Source organism: Gossypium hirsutum, chromosome A01 (assembly GCF_007990345.1).
Source record: "Gossypium hirsutum isolate 1008001.06 chromosome A01, Gossypium_hirsutum_v2.1, whole genome shotgun sequence".
NCBI lineage: Eukaryota > Viridiplantae > Streptophyta > Magnoliopsida > Malvales > Malvaceae > Gossypium > Gossypium hirsutum.
This window is the reverse complement of record NC_053424.1, coordinates 99891010-99908417: the sequence shown is the minus strand read 5'-3', so window position 1 is coordinate 99908417 and position 17408 is coordinate 99891010. Positions and strand designations below refer to the sequence as shown.

The 17408-nt window shown below is 37.0% G+C and overlaps 1 non-coding gene across 1 annotated transcript; it reads left to right on the top strand.

Annotated features, from left to right (window-relative positions):
• The first annotated feature begins 15459 nt into the window (after positions 1 to 15459).
• LOC121207854 (small nucleolar RNA R71) lies at positions 15460 to 15566 on the top strand. The gene has a single exon (XR_005902971.1). It is a non-coding gene; the product is annotated as a small nucleolar RNA R71 (small nucleolar RNA).
• The last annotated feature ends 1842 nt before the right edge of the window (positions 15567 to 17408 follow it).

Sequence of the window (17408 nt, the reverse complement as noted above, 5' to 3'; positions counted from 1 at the left end):
CATATTGATGCCAACGTATTAAACGTGGTCTTACTCGCACACATATGTCGATGCCATGGTCTTACTCGCACATCACATATAGGAATCCTATGTCATGACATATGTATCCTAGCTATTCTTAAGGTTCATACGGGGCTTTCAGACATCATATCTCGGTCAAAATGAATTTGTAAATACAGCTCCTTAGCATATTCACATTCGGCTAACAACATATATGCTTCACATAAATCATTTCAGCATAATAAGCTCGTATTTATTTAAAATAGACAACATCTATTTACTTATAAACTTACCTCGGACAAAGTTATCGAAATGGGACGACTATTCAACAAGTTTGGTTTTTCCTCGATCCAAATCTGATTTCTTTTGTACTTGATCTAAACATATTCAAATTAAACTCATTCAAACATAATTCTATTCAATATAGTCCAAAAACACATAAATGGGCAAATTACTATTTTACCCCTAACATTTTACACTTTTTTCAATTTAGTCCAAATTGCACAAAACACAACATACAAAATTTTAATACACTATGCTTAGGCCGAATGTTCCTTATATTCATACAAGTCCATACAATTTCATTTATTTTACATTTTCGTCCTTCAATTTATTAGTTTTTCAATTTAGCTTTAATTACTCAAAATCATCAAAACTTCAAGTACAAAACATGTTAATCTATCACATATCTTTTACTTTCCAGCATCAAACAACAAATATCACAAGATTTCAACAATGGAAAAATACAAAATTGCCATCAAATTCAAAAATTGAAACATGGGTTTGATAGATAACATAACAACGATCTTAAAAACATAAAAATTATCAAGACTGAACAAAAACTAACTTGAATCAAGCTTCCAAAGTGTCTAATGTTCAAAAGCTTTTAACCTCTTTTTCTTTCTTAAGATTCAGCCAAAAACATGAACAAAAATGCATGTCTTTTAATTATGTTTTATTATATTACTTATTATTTCATAATTTACTATAATAACCTTTATAAATTAATATAACAACTTAATATTGGTTGTCTACTTTCGTCCATCCTATTATCAATTGCCTAATTTCATTTTAAGGCATCCATATTAAAAGAACAAGAACAATTCGTCACTTACACAATTAGCTAGTCACTTTTACATTTTACGCAATTAAGTCATTTTTATTAAATCGAGTACACAAACGATAAAATTTTCAGACGAAATTTTCATACATATAATATATCATGTTGTAGACATAGTAAATAATATTAAAATATTTTTTTGACTCAAATTTGTGGTCCCAAAACTACTATTCCTATTAGGGTCTAAACCGGGCTGTTACAGGAATATATTGCAATGAGCTTATTTATGTTTAATTGATAGCTCTATGATGTATATGATTGATTTACTTCGGTGAATGTATGTAGTTGAGTAACTCACCAACCTTATTAATAGAATGAATGATCCTGTATACTTGTTTGAATAATTATGATTGGCAAGCTTGTATAGCTTGAGCAAATGTGTTAAATTGCTTGGATTGATCTATATGATTGTAATGATATGTATATAATGACGTACAAGATGAAAGTTTAGATTTTGATATATTTATCCATGCATATTTGGCCCTTACATGATGTTTTGTGCCTGATTTGTTTGATTGAATGAATAAGATTAGTAAAGCTATTCAAAATTCATAGGATGCATGCATTAGTACGTTTGTTTAAATAAGATAACTGGAAAGTTCGTGTCATACGAACGTGAATAATATTTTCCTGAAGTGAATGATATGTGTAACACCCTGAATTTGGACCTAGAAGTTTTGGGCCTTGAGCATGGGAGCGGTTGAAGGCAGCTTATAATATTCTGTTGTGCGTGAAAATTTCGTTAATGAAGGCTTGTTTTAGTGGTTAAGTGTATTAAGAAGTGTTGGAGATGTCCTGGGTTCAAACCTGGACTCTAGCAAAAATTTTGGTTTAAGGTGAATCAACTTTGGGTGTAGTAGGTAGGCCTTAAGAATATTGTTGGAGAAATTGTGACACAAAAAGCCTTGTGGCTTAGTGGCAAGTAGCGTGTGGAGCATCTGAGGGGAGGCATGGGTTCGAGTCCCATGGCAAGCAAAGAGCATTTATTTTGTTAACAGGGGGCGGCAAGAGTTGGTGTTGAATTTAAACTCTGATGATGGAGGGATCCCACACCGGAAAGCTAACATAAGAGTAGATGCGAAGCTGGCTTTAAATATAGAGAACCATGAGGAGAGTAAAGGTACCTTTCTTGGCTGATCCCTTTCGCTTTATGGCGTGCTCGTTTAGGTTGGGCGTCGGCTAAGAGTGCTCGGAGCATGGATTAACTCCAGTCTCCAATCAGGTGTGTATTTTCTCGCTACTCTAGCTGTAGGATGGCTACTTCGGGCCGCGATAGGCCGAAAAGGGTCATGTGGGCCCAATGGGCCTACGAGCCCAATTGGATAAGTTGTTTGATTGTGTAGTAAATATTGGACTAGGCTAGGTGAATCTCATATCTGTGGCTAGATTTGGGCTAAAAGGGCTACACGAGCGTGTGGGCCCATTTGGGCCGAGAAGGGCTTTAGGCCCATTCGTATTGTTATCCCTGTTTAGAATACTTTAGTTTACCAAATTACTGAAATATCCTCAGTTTGTAAAATTACTGAAATACCCTCGACATGTAAAATTATCAAAGTACCCTCGATTTACAAAATTACCATTTTACCCTCGATTTACAAAATTACTATTTTACCCTCGATTTACAAAATTACTATTTTACCCTCGATTTACAGAATTACCGTTCTACCCTCGATTTATAAAATTACCATTTTACCCTTGATTTAGAGAATTACCATTTTACCCTTGATTTAGAAAAAAACTAAAATACCCCTGGTTTGTAAGATTACCGAAATACCCCTGTAGGGTAGAATTATCACAATACCCCTGTAGGGTAAAATTACCGAAATACCCCTACAGGGTAGAATTACCGAAACACCCCTATAAGCTAGAATTACTGAAATACCCCTGTAGGGTAGAATTACCGAAATACCCCTGTAAGGTAGAATTACCGAAATACCCCTATAGGGTAGAATTACTGAAATACCCCTGTAGGGTAGAATTACTGAAATACCCCTGTAGGGTAGAATTATAGCAATACCGCTATAGGGTAGAATTATCGAAATACCCCTATAGGGTAGAATTACTAAAATGCCCCTGTAGGGTGGAATTATCGAGATACCTTGTGGGGTAAAATTACCATTTTGCCCCTAAGGTGTTAAATGACTGTTTTGCCCTTGTGGGCAAGTGACTGACTTGGACTGTGTGGTTGACGGATTTGATTGTGAATATATGTTGGTGATATGAATGATTTGACTGTGATTGTTTGATTCAAATATGGACATGATATTCTAATTCTGTATGTTGTATGCGATGACATGTATATCTGTTGCATGGGATATGGGTTATATTGATGGAGGAAGTGTTCTGGTAGCCTCGCTGCAATCTGGTGGCTTCGCCACATATATCTGTTCTGGTGACTTCGTCACAATATCTGGCAGCCTCGCTGCAATCTGGTGGCTTCGCCACATATATCTGTTCTGGTGACTTCGTCACAATATCTGGCAGCCTAGCTGCAATTTCTATGGTGTGTAGCGGTTGGGTGGGTCGAGTAGTCTCCCCACATGGTGTAAGGTTGGTACGGGGGTGTAAACGGCTGGATTGGGTTGGGATTGCATTCACATTCTGATTCTAATTCTGTTACCTAATTCTCATTCTGGTTCTGATTCTGATTCTAGTTATGATAATGTTTCTTATTATGTAATGGGTTAAAGCCCATCTGATACTGTCTGTTATAGTGGGCTAAGGCCCAATTGATACTGAAACTGTAAGTAAGGCTGGGGCCAGACTTTTAATTCTTTTATATGACTGACTGTTCCTATTTATAGTAGGGGATTTCACACTGATTTTTCGTAAACTCACCCCGTTTATTAACCTTTCAGGTAATTTCCAGATTTAGACGGATCGGAGCTGCGAGGGGCTCGGAGGAAGCCACACACACTATTTATGTTACAATTTTGATTATTACTTTTAAATGTTTTATATGGGTTGTAGTAAAGCCGTTGCAATTTTTTGGATTTCAAATTTGGAATTTTATTTATTGTTCTTATAATTGCTAGTATTAGAACACGGTTTTCCAAAGCAACTACTGTTGTTCAAAACATCACGTAACCGCAATTGTTTTTAAATTAAGCTTCCGCAACTGCCAGGATTTTTTTACAAAGTTGTTAAGAATGTTATTCAGATGAGGTTTTCTAACAAGGTTTAAAAAGGATACAAGTTTTTAATTATTAAGAAGGGTTTTTAATGGAAACATGGTTTCCGAAAAACAGTTCAATGTGACACGCCAGATTCGAGCCAAACTTCTAGGCTGGGTTTGGGGTGTTACAATATGCTCATGAAAATGTTACTCTAATAATAAACTGGTGTTATATGTATATGAGTACGAGAACCGAGCGAGGGACCTTACAACCCCGCCCCCTTTACCAAAGTGGTGTTTTGTAAAGAATTTTTATGAGATCAGAGTTGAATAAACTCACAAGTATGATACCAAAGGGTTCAGCTATAGAGTGATTATGAATATGATCAGAGATTAAATTGGATTGATAAGTAAAGACAAGACTAGTAAGGTAAGCTGTTGAGAAATGTATTAACTAGAATTTCTTTAGAACTGAACTTCTTCAATGAAAAGCATGATGTGAGATTTATGATGGCAGAAATAATTGAAGGAATAATGTTGAAAAGTAAGATACCAGATTATGGCAGTCTTTTTCTGAGGTATTCTGTATGTTTAAATTGTTCTCAGAAATATTTCTAAGGTAATTGCTATTCTGATAAAATTCTTATTATATGGGAATGTTTTCTAATCATGATGTATGGATGGAAGCAGTGATAGTCCGACTAGTATATATAACTTGTACTGCCCTATTTACCCTCTGGCATTCTATTACATTTCATCCATTGGGACTTTATGAGAAAATACACATGATGTTGTAATTATGTTTCTTTTAATTAATGTCTTATTCGATATATATACGGGAAGGTATATTATTCTTGTTGCACCTAATTCCAGTGGGTTGAACTGATATCGACAAAGGCATAAATGGTGAAATTGCAATTTAAGTTCGTATGGTGGATTCTTTTCCCCGAGTAAGTTAATCAAAGTTAATGCATTCAATTGAGGCATCCTTGTTATCTTGAGCTAATGCAATTGAAATAGACTTTGATTAATATGATAAGTGATTTTTGAATTGTAACACCCCACACCCAAGCCCTATGCTGGGGCGGAGTACGAGGTGTTACAACATATAAACACATGCATACAAACGTTCCAAGTCACCATGACTGGCTCAAAATTTAAAAAATTTTCTAATTATGTCTAAACTTCTTTAACATGGGCTTACGAGAACCCAAACATCCCTTGGAAACCACTTGGAACAAACTCGGGTCCTTAAACCGACTAAATAAAAATAACTCTTGAAATAGGGCACACGGTTGTGTGGAAGGGAAACACGCCCGTGTGGTCATTATAACATGGTCGTGCTAATGGCCCCTGTGACACGCATGGACTAAGCATCGTGTGAATTAAATTCTAAGTTCGAACCTAGAGGGGTTTTCACACGTCCTGACACACACCCGTGTCTATGGCCCATGTCCCTGTCTAAAAATCTTGGCATTCTGTTTCTGACGTCAGCATCCAATTTAAGGAAAATGACCGAGGCACATACCCGTGGCCATAGGCCGTGTCCTCCACACGGCTGAGACACACGGCCGTGTCCTCCACACGGCTGAGACACACGGCCGTGTCTCTGCCCGTGTGTTTACTACTATGCATATTGACTTGAATTTTTTACGTGCAGGGAACACACGACCAGACAGCACGCTCATGGGGCTGGCCATGTGTGACACACGGCCTATGCACACGCCCGTGTGTCTACCGTGTGGACAATATAGGGCTATCTACCAAGCCCTTTCCCACCCTGAAACACAACATAACAACAACCATAGCTGAAGTCTATATACAATTCATGTATTCAACCATACCAAAAATTTCTCATTCATGAAAGACTACTTTGCATTCATATTAGCCATTTTTCATGGCCTTGTACAAAATGAGTCAAATATTAAAAGAAGCCAACACATTTGGCCCAAAATAATATGACACTAAAACAAAACCAAAGGGCCCTATACATGCCATAATCAATAATAAAAGATCTAACTATACCAAGTGCTTGGAAAGATAGTGTGATTGGCTTCTCTGACATAGGCAAGGATCCTCGAGTGGCAACAGTATAAGAAAATGGAAAGGAAAATAGGGTAAGCATTAAGCTTAGTAAGTTGCATGAAAATAAACATCAACTAGTCATTATAAACAATATGCTCATAACCTTTCATAGCTTATTCATGAATACCATAAATAGGCGAAGGTAAAACTTACTCATTGTCATCCCTTACATTTCATATAGGTACCTGTACCACTCATCACATGATCATAACTTTTCTCATCTCGATATAAAATCATAAATCTTTCGTTGAACCATTTGGAATTCTACTGGATACTCAATAGCCCTAACATGGGTTAAGATGCCAACGCCATGTCCCAGGCATGGTCTTACATTGGCTCTCATTTTTCGGTGTCGATGCCATGTCCCAGACAGGTCTTACGCTAACACACAACAAGCTAATGCCATGTCCTAGACAGGTCTTATAGTAGCTTGTATATCACAAGGCCAATGCATGTCCCAGACATGTCTTACACTAGCTCTCGTCTCAATGCAGATGCATGTCCCAAAGATGTCTTACACTGGCTAAAATATCTCAAGGCCGATACATGTCCCAGACATGTCTTACACTAGCTCTCATGTTGTGGTTGATGCATGTGCAGACATGTCTTACACTAGCACACATATCACCCATTATCACGGTACAAATATCCAAGTCTATTCTAAAGGTTCAACGGAAGTCTTTACTACGTAAATTTCTCAACATGTATTCTCATATTCCAAAATCAAGACAATTTATCCCATATCAACTCAATTACACATTATAAAGATATAGTTGCATTACTAACATACAGCTTACCTCGGATCACAAAATGTAGGCGACTAATCGGTTTTAGTCTACTAGCATGGCTTTCCCTCAATCTAGGTTCGGATGTTGTATTTCTTGATCTAAAATGATAAAAATTCTTCCATTTAATCACCAGATAATTTACTCAAGCAACAATTCACATTTTTGGCAAATTTACCATTTTGCCCCTAGACTTTCACAAAATGACCCTTTTACCCCTACATTTGAAAATTGATTTTTATCGAGTTTCCTTATTAGTCAAGACTAATTGACCATTTATATCTCTTATGGAAACCCCAAATTTCTAATATTTCACAATATTACTATCTATTTTACAAACTTTACAAAATGGTCCTATTAGGGTTTTCATGAGAAGTCCTAGCACAAAAATTATTTATTTCACAACTATGATTCATTTTCTTCCATAAAATTTTAGAAAACAACATGAACACTCTCATGGTGAAACCCTAGACTTTCAACCATTTTGCAAAATAGTCCCCTCATTTGAAAGCTCATGTTATAAGGGTTCTAAAAATATAAAAATCATTAAGAAAGACCATCAAAATCACTTACTTGAGAGGGTTACAATTTACTTAAATTTTCAAGCTTTCAAACCCCTACAATGACTGAATTTTCAGTGGAGAAGAAATGGTGAAAAGGGATGATATCATTTTTCTTTTCTTTTATTTCTTTTTGGTCAAATAAGCCACCAAATATTTACCTAACATTTGACTACCTTAATTCTTTGTCTCATGGCGGGCCAAGCTATTATCTAAGGGTCTATTTACCATTTAAATACCCCCAATTTATGATACATGGAAATTTAACCCCTTTAGCTATAAAATTAAGACTTTTAGACTTTTGCACTTTATGCGATTTAGTCCTTTTTCGCAATTAATCCCACAAACGATAAAATTACTTCACCAAATTTTTCATGCACTAATATAAACATGCTATAACTCTAAAATAATAAAAAATAATTTCTATAACTTCGTCTTGGTGGTCTCAAAAGCACCGTTCCAGCTGAGCCCAAAATCAGGCTGTTACATGAATGATTACATGTCAAACCGTTCTATCGACTGGTAAAAAAAAGGGATCTCTTAAAATGTCATGTATTGATGGCTATGATTGACTTAGTTGTTCATCCAATATTTATTACTATTTGAAAGATTAAATGAGGTACTCATGCCTGGGAATAAGATTTTATCTCTTTCTGGGTAAAAGACAAGTAGTCTGAACGAAAAGTGTATATATATACATCTTAGAAGACTTCGACACAATTGAAACCTGCTTTGAATGATAAAATTTTCGTCTTGTGAAAGTTGAATGGTCTATTACATGTTACTAAAGCTTTGAATGAATGAGAACATTATTGACCAAAGTCTTTGAACTGGTTGGGTATACGTTGGACAAAAACTTCTTGATTTTCAATGATGTGTTATTGAATGAATTGTGATGTGTTCTAAGTCAATAAGGCAATGTGATGGTTAATGTATCGCTGTCATAGAAAGATCTGAGTGTGAGATAGTGTAAATAACTTAAGTTAGTTATTGTCTAATCCTTAAGAAGAGAAAAATGTGGTTACAAGTGCTTGAAATGAAAATCTTGGGCTTATGCAGAGAGTTTGCAAGAATAATCATAGAAGTAATACATTGATGATCGAGTTTGGAACTGACATTTTTGATCTTTGTGTTTGATTACATGAAATATTATCAGGGTTAAAGCTGAATATCAGGTGATATCAGAACGATCTTCGTCAGTAGTGATATTAAAATTATAACACCCCAAACTCAACCTAGATCTTCAGTCTTGATGGTGACTCCGGCTTCTGAGATGGATCAATCGGCCTCCCTTGAGCAGTTCCCTGCCTCCTTCTCTCTGTTTCCTCTTTTCTTCCTCCTCTAGGGTGTATTTATAAGCTATGTAATGCCTAAAAACCCTCAAAATTGGCCTTTTCTAAATTGGACTAAACTTGGGCTCAGCAGGGACACGCCCGTGTGAGTCATGCTTCAATTCTGCCAAATTAACACGGCCGTGTGGTATGCCCATGTGAGGAAGTCCATGCCGTGTTGATTTCGTACTTTGGCCCATTTTCTCAGTTTTTGGCTCTTTCTCGTTCATTTCGCTCTCATTTGCTCACCTAAGTATAAAACATGAAATTAAGGCATTAGGAGCATCGAATTTGCCAATTCTAAGAAAAAATCATCCATAAAATGCGTTAAGCATGGGGTAAAAATATTTATAAATTACGGTTTATCAAATACCTCCACACTTAAGCATTTGCTTGTCCTCAAGCAAAATCCTCAACTCATAATCAAAATAAATCCTTCTCAACTTATAATTTCTATCGATAATATCTCAAAATAATCTACAGGTAATCATACATTGAGAATTCAACTAAAAGAATATCAAAGTTTCAAACATTCCAAGTTGAGCATTTTATCCTGAAAACATAGGTGTCTTTCCTCATCTAAGTAATTACCTTTGATTCAGAATATCACAAAATTTAACATCCTCACTAAAGATTCACTCAAATCACTCGAGGTGTTTAAGGCCAATAAATGAAGCACTCAATAGTCAATAATGAAAAGTCATTACCATAGGCTTGCATGAAAATCAAATCTCCACCACTTATAAATTAAGATGAAACATCAATTAAAAGGTCTTTAGAGGGTTATAACGCGGCTTGGTTAGTGGGTGCGGTCACAAGCTGAAAGGAAAGGTTAGAATCGAGATTGAATTGAAAAATTGCCTGACTAAAAAAATAGCTATTCATCAATTGCGTACAATAGGGCTTTTCTCAGAATATGAAATTTAACTTCTTTGGCTTAGAAGATTACTACTACTAAGATGTATACATTTTTTTTTCAAAACAAGTTAAATTAGAAAGTAGAATAAAACATAGCTAAGCAACTATTTCAATTCTAATCTCGACAAAAATGGGGATCAAATTAATTTAGGGGATTTCAACAATAATGAGTTAAGGGTTAATATTAAGGGTAATACAAGAAATGGCTTGTTAGCTCAACGGGGTTTACTAAGGGTTAATCGTGGAGGTAGGCTTTTCATGGCATGAGTGGGTTAATCCTAAGTGCCTTTCTCATTTTGACATATCAAATCAAAAAGTGTGGTCTTGACATGCATAATCAAGCAAGTTCTAGAATAACAGTTTCAATTACTGACGCACTCAAAGCAATAATAAAAGTGAGCATGAAAGAATTAATAGATGCTCAAAAGGCTCAAAAATTTCACAAAATTATGGCTCTTTGATGTTTAAAACTTGTGAATTCCAACTCAAAGTAATACCTAAACTTTGGGGAAAACAACCTAAAATTTTAAATACTTAAAAATTAACTTATCATGCTTGATTCTCTAATGTCTTAAAGTTTAAACAATCAATGCATAAATGCCTATGTTTTAATTCAAGATATATCAATCAAAATCATATCAATCAAAATTAATCCTAAATATGATATGATAGCTTTTCAAGAGAACAAGGCAGTCATTCAGGGATTTTTCTAATAGTAAAATAAATGCCCACCACACTTAAGATGTACATTATCCTCAATGTACAAAGATAGATATAAGAATATAAAAATAAGATAGAGAAAGGAGTGAAACTTCCTGAGTGATGAATGAATTTCCTTGAACTGGAGTTTTTGAAGAATAGTCAGTGTGAGGGTGAAGGAGGATACTCTGGCGGTGGTAGAGTTTCGTTAGTCCATAAGTCATGCGCCAAAAGAATATTATATCTAGTGGTGGCTATGGTCGTTGTCAAGTAGGACATGACAGTAGTGGAGAACCTTTCCTGGTGGAGTTTCGAGTTCCTGAGTAATAGTGAGTTGTGGAGCTCTTTATAACTGTGATAGAATCAGGAACTCTTTTAGGAAATATATAAGGAAGGGTAAGTACTCAATAGGAATTAGCCAAAATTAAAAATTTTGAAATAATAATTATAAGTCCTAATAAAATTACGGTGAAAGAAAAATAAAAAGTAGTCTTAAAATAAAATAAAAGTAAAAACATAAAATAATAAATAAAAGTTTTTAAACATCTTCATCGCTAGATGGTTCACGAGGTAGGGGTGGCGATGAGATTTGGAGGTGCTGACAGATCTGCTGTAGTGTAGCATCAATGTTGTCAAATCATTGAAAACATTACTGCTCGAATCGAGTGAGGCACTCAGAGATGCCAGCATATGAAGCCGCCGCATGAACTGGATGAGAGGGTGGTGGTGGTTGAGACGGTGGGTCCTCGTGCTGTGGGGGGACATCATCAGTAATGTCCTCGGGGGCCTCCTCCTCGGTAGATTGGGCGAGACGATATTGATGAAGGTAGGTTCCTTGGCACTTTTCGATCATCCTCATGCTAAGCATGCTCGAGATGCCTTGTGGAGACATTTGGCCAATGAGGGTCAAGGATGATTCTTAGGCCGCGATGCTGAGGAGCCTGAAGTGTCGAGCCAATCACGTCACATAGGGGCCAATGGAGATACCCCCTTCCTATGCCGCTCTGTCTGGTGCTGAATCGCGAAGGCAATGAAATAGGCAAGGTCAATGACGAGCCCGTGCGACATACACCATAGAAAGTAGGTGTCGTGAGTGTTGACAACGCTAGTGGTCTCTCGCCTTCCTATAATCGTGTGGGCCAAAATGGTGTGTACGTACCTCAGGGATGGAGGGAGAGCCAATGCCTTAGAGTGGCTACGATTGTAGGTGGCCGCGCCTAGTACTAGTGCGTCCTAGTATCGTAAAGGAGAACGATGAATGTGGCGTTGAGAGCATGTAAGTCATTCTCCTCCTTGAATTCCTCCGTATATAAACCCAGTGCAGTAGCGAATTCTGGGACGTTGAGCTGGCGGACTAATCCACCTAGGCAAAATTGCACCGTACTGGGATCATCGTAGTTCGTCATCACGGTCTAAAGATGAAATATGGAGCATAATTCTATCGTAAGCTCGAGATACGTCGGCTTGATGATCCCAAAGAAAAGCTCCTAAGGGTCGGTGGTTAGAAGGGCCTAAATCGCATCAGCCAACTGAACTTGTTCTATTGTAGCCCAGTTAATGCAGTGGCCCGCAATTAAAGGTCGAGCCCTAAGTATTTGGAAAAGTTCTTCTTGGGGCCCGATAGGGAATTGCAGGAAAGGGTGGCGAATTTTTGTGGTGGGACCCGAGGAAGATGACGCTCCCTTCCTTTTCTTTGAAGCAGGGATAGCGGTTTTCTTTCCTCGTGAAGACGATATTGTATACCTGTCAGCAAAACCATTATTTCGTCGTGAGGAATGTTCAAGGTAATACAAAAGCAAATCCAAAAAGGCAGAAGTCATAAATTAGAACTAATAATCTCAGTCACAACTACTAGCAAACTTAATCAAAAATAATTTTATGGTGTATCATTAGCATGACAGTAGTATGAGTTTCCTAAAAAAAATGGCAAATAATTCTATGTCAGTGCATTTTATTGATGGAGAATATCAACCCCAAAGTCATGAGTATTTTCACTTTAAACTAATAAAATGTAGCAGATAAATCATGCAACAAGGAAGAACGTCAACATGAAAAGATAATAACTACTCTAGATATGAAATGTGAGTGATAAAGAGATGAAACGAACATGAAAAATACATAGTACTATGATAACTTAACATGAAAAATGAGTGCAATTAAAAGGAGAAGAGTAAACAAAAGCTAGAAAGGGGAGAATGAGCGTCAAAAATGGAGTTGGAGGTGGCGCACGAGCGTGGTAGGGGGCGTGTGGACTTGCAACGTCTAGGGTTAGGATTTTTGGGTGAAGAAGACAATGAATAGTGAAGCCTATTTATAGATTTTGGGGCACATGGTCAGGGAACACGCCCGTGTTCCCCAATTTTTGCCCATGTGATTTGCGAATTTTGAATTTGGGCGCGTCTGATAATTTCCCCATGCCCGTGTTCCTTGGGCATGTGGGTGCACACGACCGTTCCTGGCTTTGTTCGCTTCTCCCACGCCCGTGTTAATTTAATAGGTTCGCCCACGGTTGCTTGGCATGGGCGTGTCGGACGCCCGTGTTAATTTGACAGGTTTGGCCACGGGTTAAAGACACGGGCGTGTCAAACGCCCGTGTTATTTTGGTAGGTTAGCCTACGGCCATGTCGCACGACCGTGGTGCTTTATCGTAGCCTGTGTTTGGGGAAATTTTTGCCTTGTTTCCACATGGCCTAAGGCACGCCCGTGTGCTAGTTCGTGTCTGTGTGGGAAACCTGTGTTCAAGAGCTCCGTTAGTAAGTTAGGTGGCAAATACTAAAATTTAAAGAAGTTAATACAGTTAGTGCTCGGGTTGCCTCCCGAGAAGCACTTATTTATAGTCTAAGCTCACTTACCTCTCTATTGAATGGTCATGGGGGTTCGACGAGTTTATACTCCTCCTTCCTGCTATCCATCTTATAAAAATAAGGTTTTAGACGGGTATTATTTACCTTAAAAGTGCCAAACTTGGGATGACTTACCTCGACTGTACCGAATGGGAAAATACTAAGTACCATAAGAGAGACATCTTTATTTGGTTTGGTAGTGACAATGTGAGGACCCGCGACATCTAATAAAACTCTATCTCCAACCTTAAGCTGATTTGGAAAGGTATTGAGTTCGTTTTGGTGTAGTTTTGGTTTATCGTGTGTTTTTAGTTTATGCGTCCACCATTCATCTAGCTCCTCAACTTGTAGCCTTCGATCTTTCATAAATAGGTCTTCTACTATTGCTTGAGAATGGCTCATGTGCTTCGTTCAGACTCATTTCCTGCAAAGTAGATTGCACCATATTGTCAGTTTTAGTAGAATAGTCTAAACAATCACCTTTAATTTTCGATGTGTTGCCAAAATTACGAGCTTGAAGGGTGATTGTTTCGTCTCCCACATGAAGTGTGAGCTCACTTGTGCCAACATCAATAATCGTTTTAGCAATTTCCAAAAAGGGCCTTCTTAAAATTAAAGGAGTGTTGCTATTCTCCTCTATGTCTAAAACAATGAAGTCAACAGGAAATATAAATTTATCGATTTTAACTAGCACATCTTCAATAATACCCCTAGGAAATCTTATAGTTTTATCTACTAATTGAATGCTCATCCTAGTCTATTTAGGTTTCCCAAGACATAATTGTTTGAACATTTTGTAGGGCATGATGTTAATACTAGCCCCTAAATTAGCTAATGCATTATTAACATCTAAACTACCAATTAAGCAAGGAATCATAAAACTCCCTGGATCTTATAGTTTGTTGGGTAGTTTATTCTGTAGAATAGCGGAGCAAACTACGTTTAGCTCCACATGCGACGCCTCGTCCAACTTCTGCTTATTTGCTAAAAGCTCCTTTAAAAATTTCATTGCATTTGGCATCTGTGATAGAGCTTCAATAAACGGTAAGTTAATGTATAATTTTTTTAAGAGTTTAAAAAATTTACCAAATTGTTCATCTGAGCGATCTTTCGTTGTCGCGTTGGGGTATGGCACACGAGGTTTATATTCGACATTCACTGATTTGTTTTTATTATGACCTACATCATTTTGATCTCTGCTCACCATAGTTGCTTGCTACGATTCTGGCTTAGGCTCAACAAATCCTTCTTCATCTTGAACATTAATCGCATTGAGTTGTTCCCTTGGGTTAAGTTCAGCATTACTTGGTAAGCTACCTTATGGTCATTCAGAGATTAGTTTCAAAAGCTGGCCGATCTGAGTTTCAAGCCCTTGGATCGGTGCTTGTTGATTTTTAAGTACTGTTTGGGTGTTCTGGAAACGGGTTTCTGATACCGAGATAAATTTAGATAGCATCTCTTCAAGTTTTGGTTTCTTTTCCTATTGATAGGGTGGTTGTTGAAAACCCGGAGGATCTTGTGGTCTTTGATTTCCTTGACCGCCCCATGAGAAACTGGGATGGTTTGTCCAACCTGCATTATAATTGTTACTATATGGATTGTTTTGAGGTCGAGAATTATTACCCATGTAATTTAACTGCTCGTTATCCATGTTATGGCCATAAGGTTGGTATTCCGAATTGATTGATCCACCTCCACTTACTTCGCACTGCATTACTGGGTGAACCTGTGAAGAACTAAGAAAATCATCAATTTTTTTATTCAAGAGTTCTACCTGATTAAAGAGCATGGTGACCGAATCGACGTTATAAACACCGACTGTTTTTGTTGGTTTTGTCCTCATGACTTGCCACTGATAGTTATTTAGTGACATCTCCTCTATACACTCATAAGCATTTTTAGGTGCTTTATTATTGATGGTTCCACCAGTAGCTTTGTCAACCATTTGTCGAGTCGAAGGATTCAGGCCATTATAGAATGTTTGAACCTGAAGCCAAAGCGGTAACCCATGGTGAGGGCACCTTCTTAGTAAGTCCTTGAATCTCTCCCATGCATCGTAAAGAGTTTCTAAGTCCATCTGCACAAATGAAGAGATATCATTACATAATTTAGCCGTTTTAGACTGCAGAAAATATTTTAGTAAAAATTTTTTGGTCATTTGTTCCCATGTAGTAATTGACCCTCGTGGTAACGAGTTCAACCACTGTTTAGCTTTGTTCCTCAATGAAAAAGGGAATAACCAAAAACGAATGGAATCATTAAAAACACCATTAATTTTAAATGTATTGCATAGTTCCAAAAAGTTTGCTAAGTGAGCGTTGGGATCCTCATCCTGCAAACCATCAAACTGAACAAATTGTTGTATCATTTGAATAGTGTTAGGTTTTAGTTCAAAATTATTTGCAGCAATAGCAGGCCTAACTATACTTTACTCAGTTCCTGTTAAAGTAGGTTTAGCATAATCATACATAGTACGAGGAGTAGGATTCTGATTTGTTAGTTCAACGTGTATCGCAGGAGGTAGCTGATTGTCTTTGTAACACCCCTATTCCGTATCCGTTGCCGGAATAGGTAAAGGGGCATTACCGGACTTGAAACTCATATCAGAACAGTAATTTTTTTTTTGAGCATTCTTTTAGATAAATGCTAAAGACAGTCAGGGATACAATTTGAACTTCTATAAGTACACATTCAAAAGATGCCATTTTCGCATGGCTTATATACATTAACCAAAATATTTTTCGGCCACTGGTCTATTCTTTACATGCCATAAAATAACTCAAAACATAACAGTAACAAGCAGTGGATAGTGATAGTGTGACTAGTTGCTGATGATCCCCGAGCCTGTAGCTTCCGAATGAGATCTATAAAACAGAGGAAACAAAGTAAACAGAGTAAGCATTACAATGCTTAGTAAGTTTTAAGCAGTGTCAACAGTTAACAATCAAATTATAACATAGTGTTCGTATTTTTATTTCACTCTTCCATCGGGCATACCATCCCTTTACCGAATATGCACATCTCATCATATATAATAGGCAGATAACTTTCACATAAAAGTGAGCTCATGCGACATAGATATATATATTGTATAATTTCACATAACCCCTCGCACTAATCCGATGTCACATAATCATAGGAATAGTCTCATAGATTGCTCACATATGCATCACATAACTACCTTATGATTTAGTTCAAATCAAGCTCACATATAAACTTGGAGTACATACCTGTTTAACCTTTCGCATTGAATATATTTATAAGCAATTCTTATTACGAAGTCTTATAGCTTTAACCTCTACTCGGATTATCGGCGAAACCTTTAGCTCAGATGAAATCTCCACACGAAGTTATCGGGTCTTACCCGGACAAAATCTCCACACGTAGTCATCGGGTCTTACCCGGACATAATCTCCACACGTAGTCATCGGGTCTTACCCGGAATCTATTTCCAAGTTTCATGTACATTTAATCACATGTTACAACATTCACATCGACTGTCATATTTGTAATTCATTTACCTCATATCCATCGCATACACATTTTGCACTAGCCATTCTACCTTATCACATATATGCATGTTCACATTCGTCACATTGGCCATTCGGCCTTATCACATATTTGCATGTTCACATTCATCACATTGGCCATTCGGCCTTATCACACATATGCATGTTCACATTCATCTCATAGAATACTAAATCAAAATATAAATTTTCATGTATTCACATCACAATTATCCAAATATACTTCACATACCACATATACTTTCACGTATACACTTTGTCTTGGCTGAATCTACATCTATCATTTTCCAATGAAAAATTCAGTTTCATGCCATACTATCATTTCATATTCGAATACTTATAAACTTACAATTTCACAAATTTTAATATCAAAGATCCATCTAACACTCATATATCATTTTACAATATCACAATTTATAATTCGC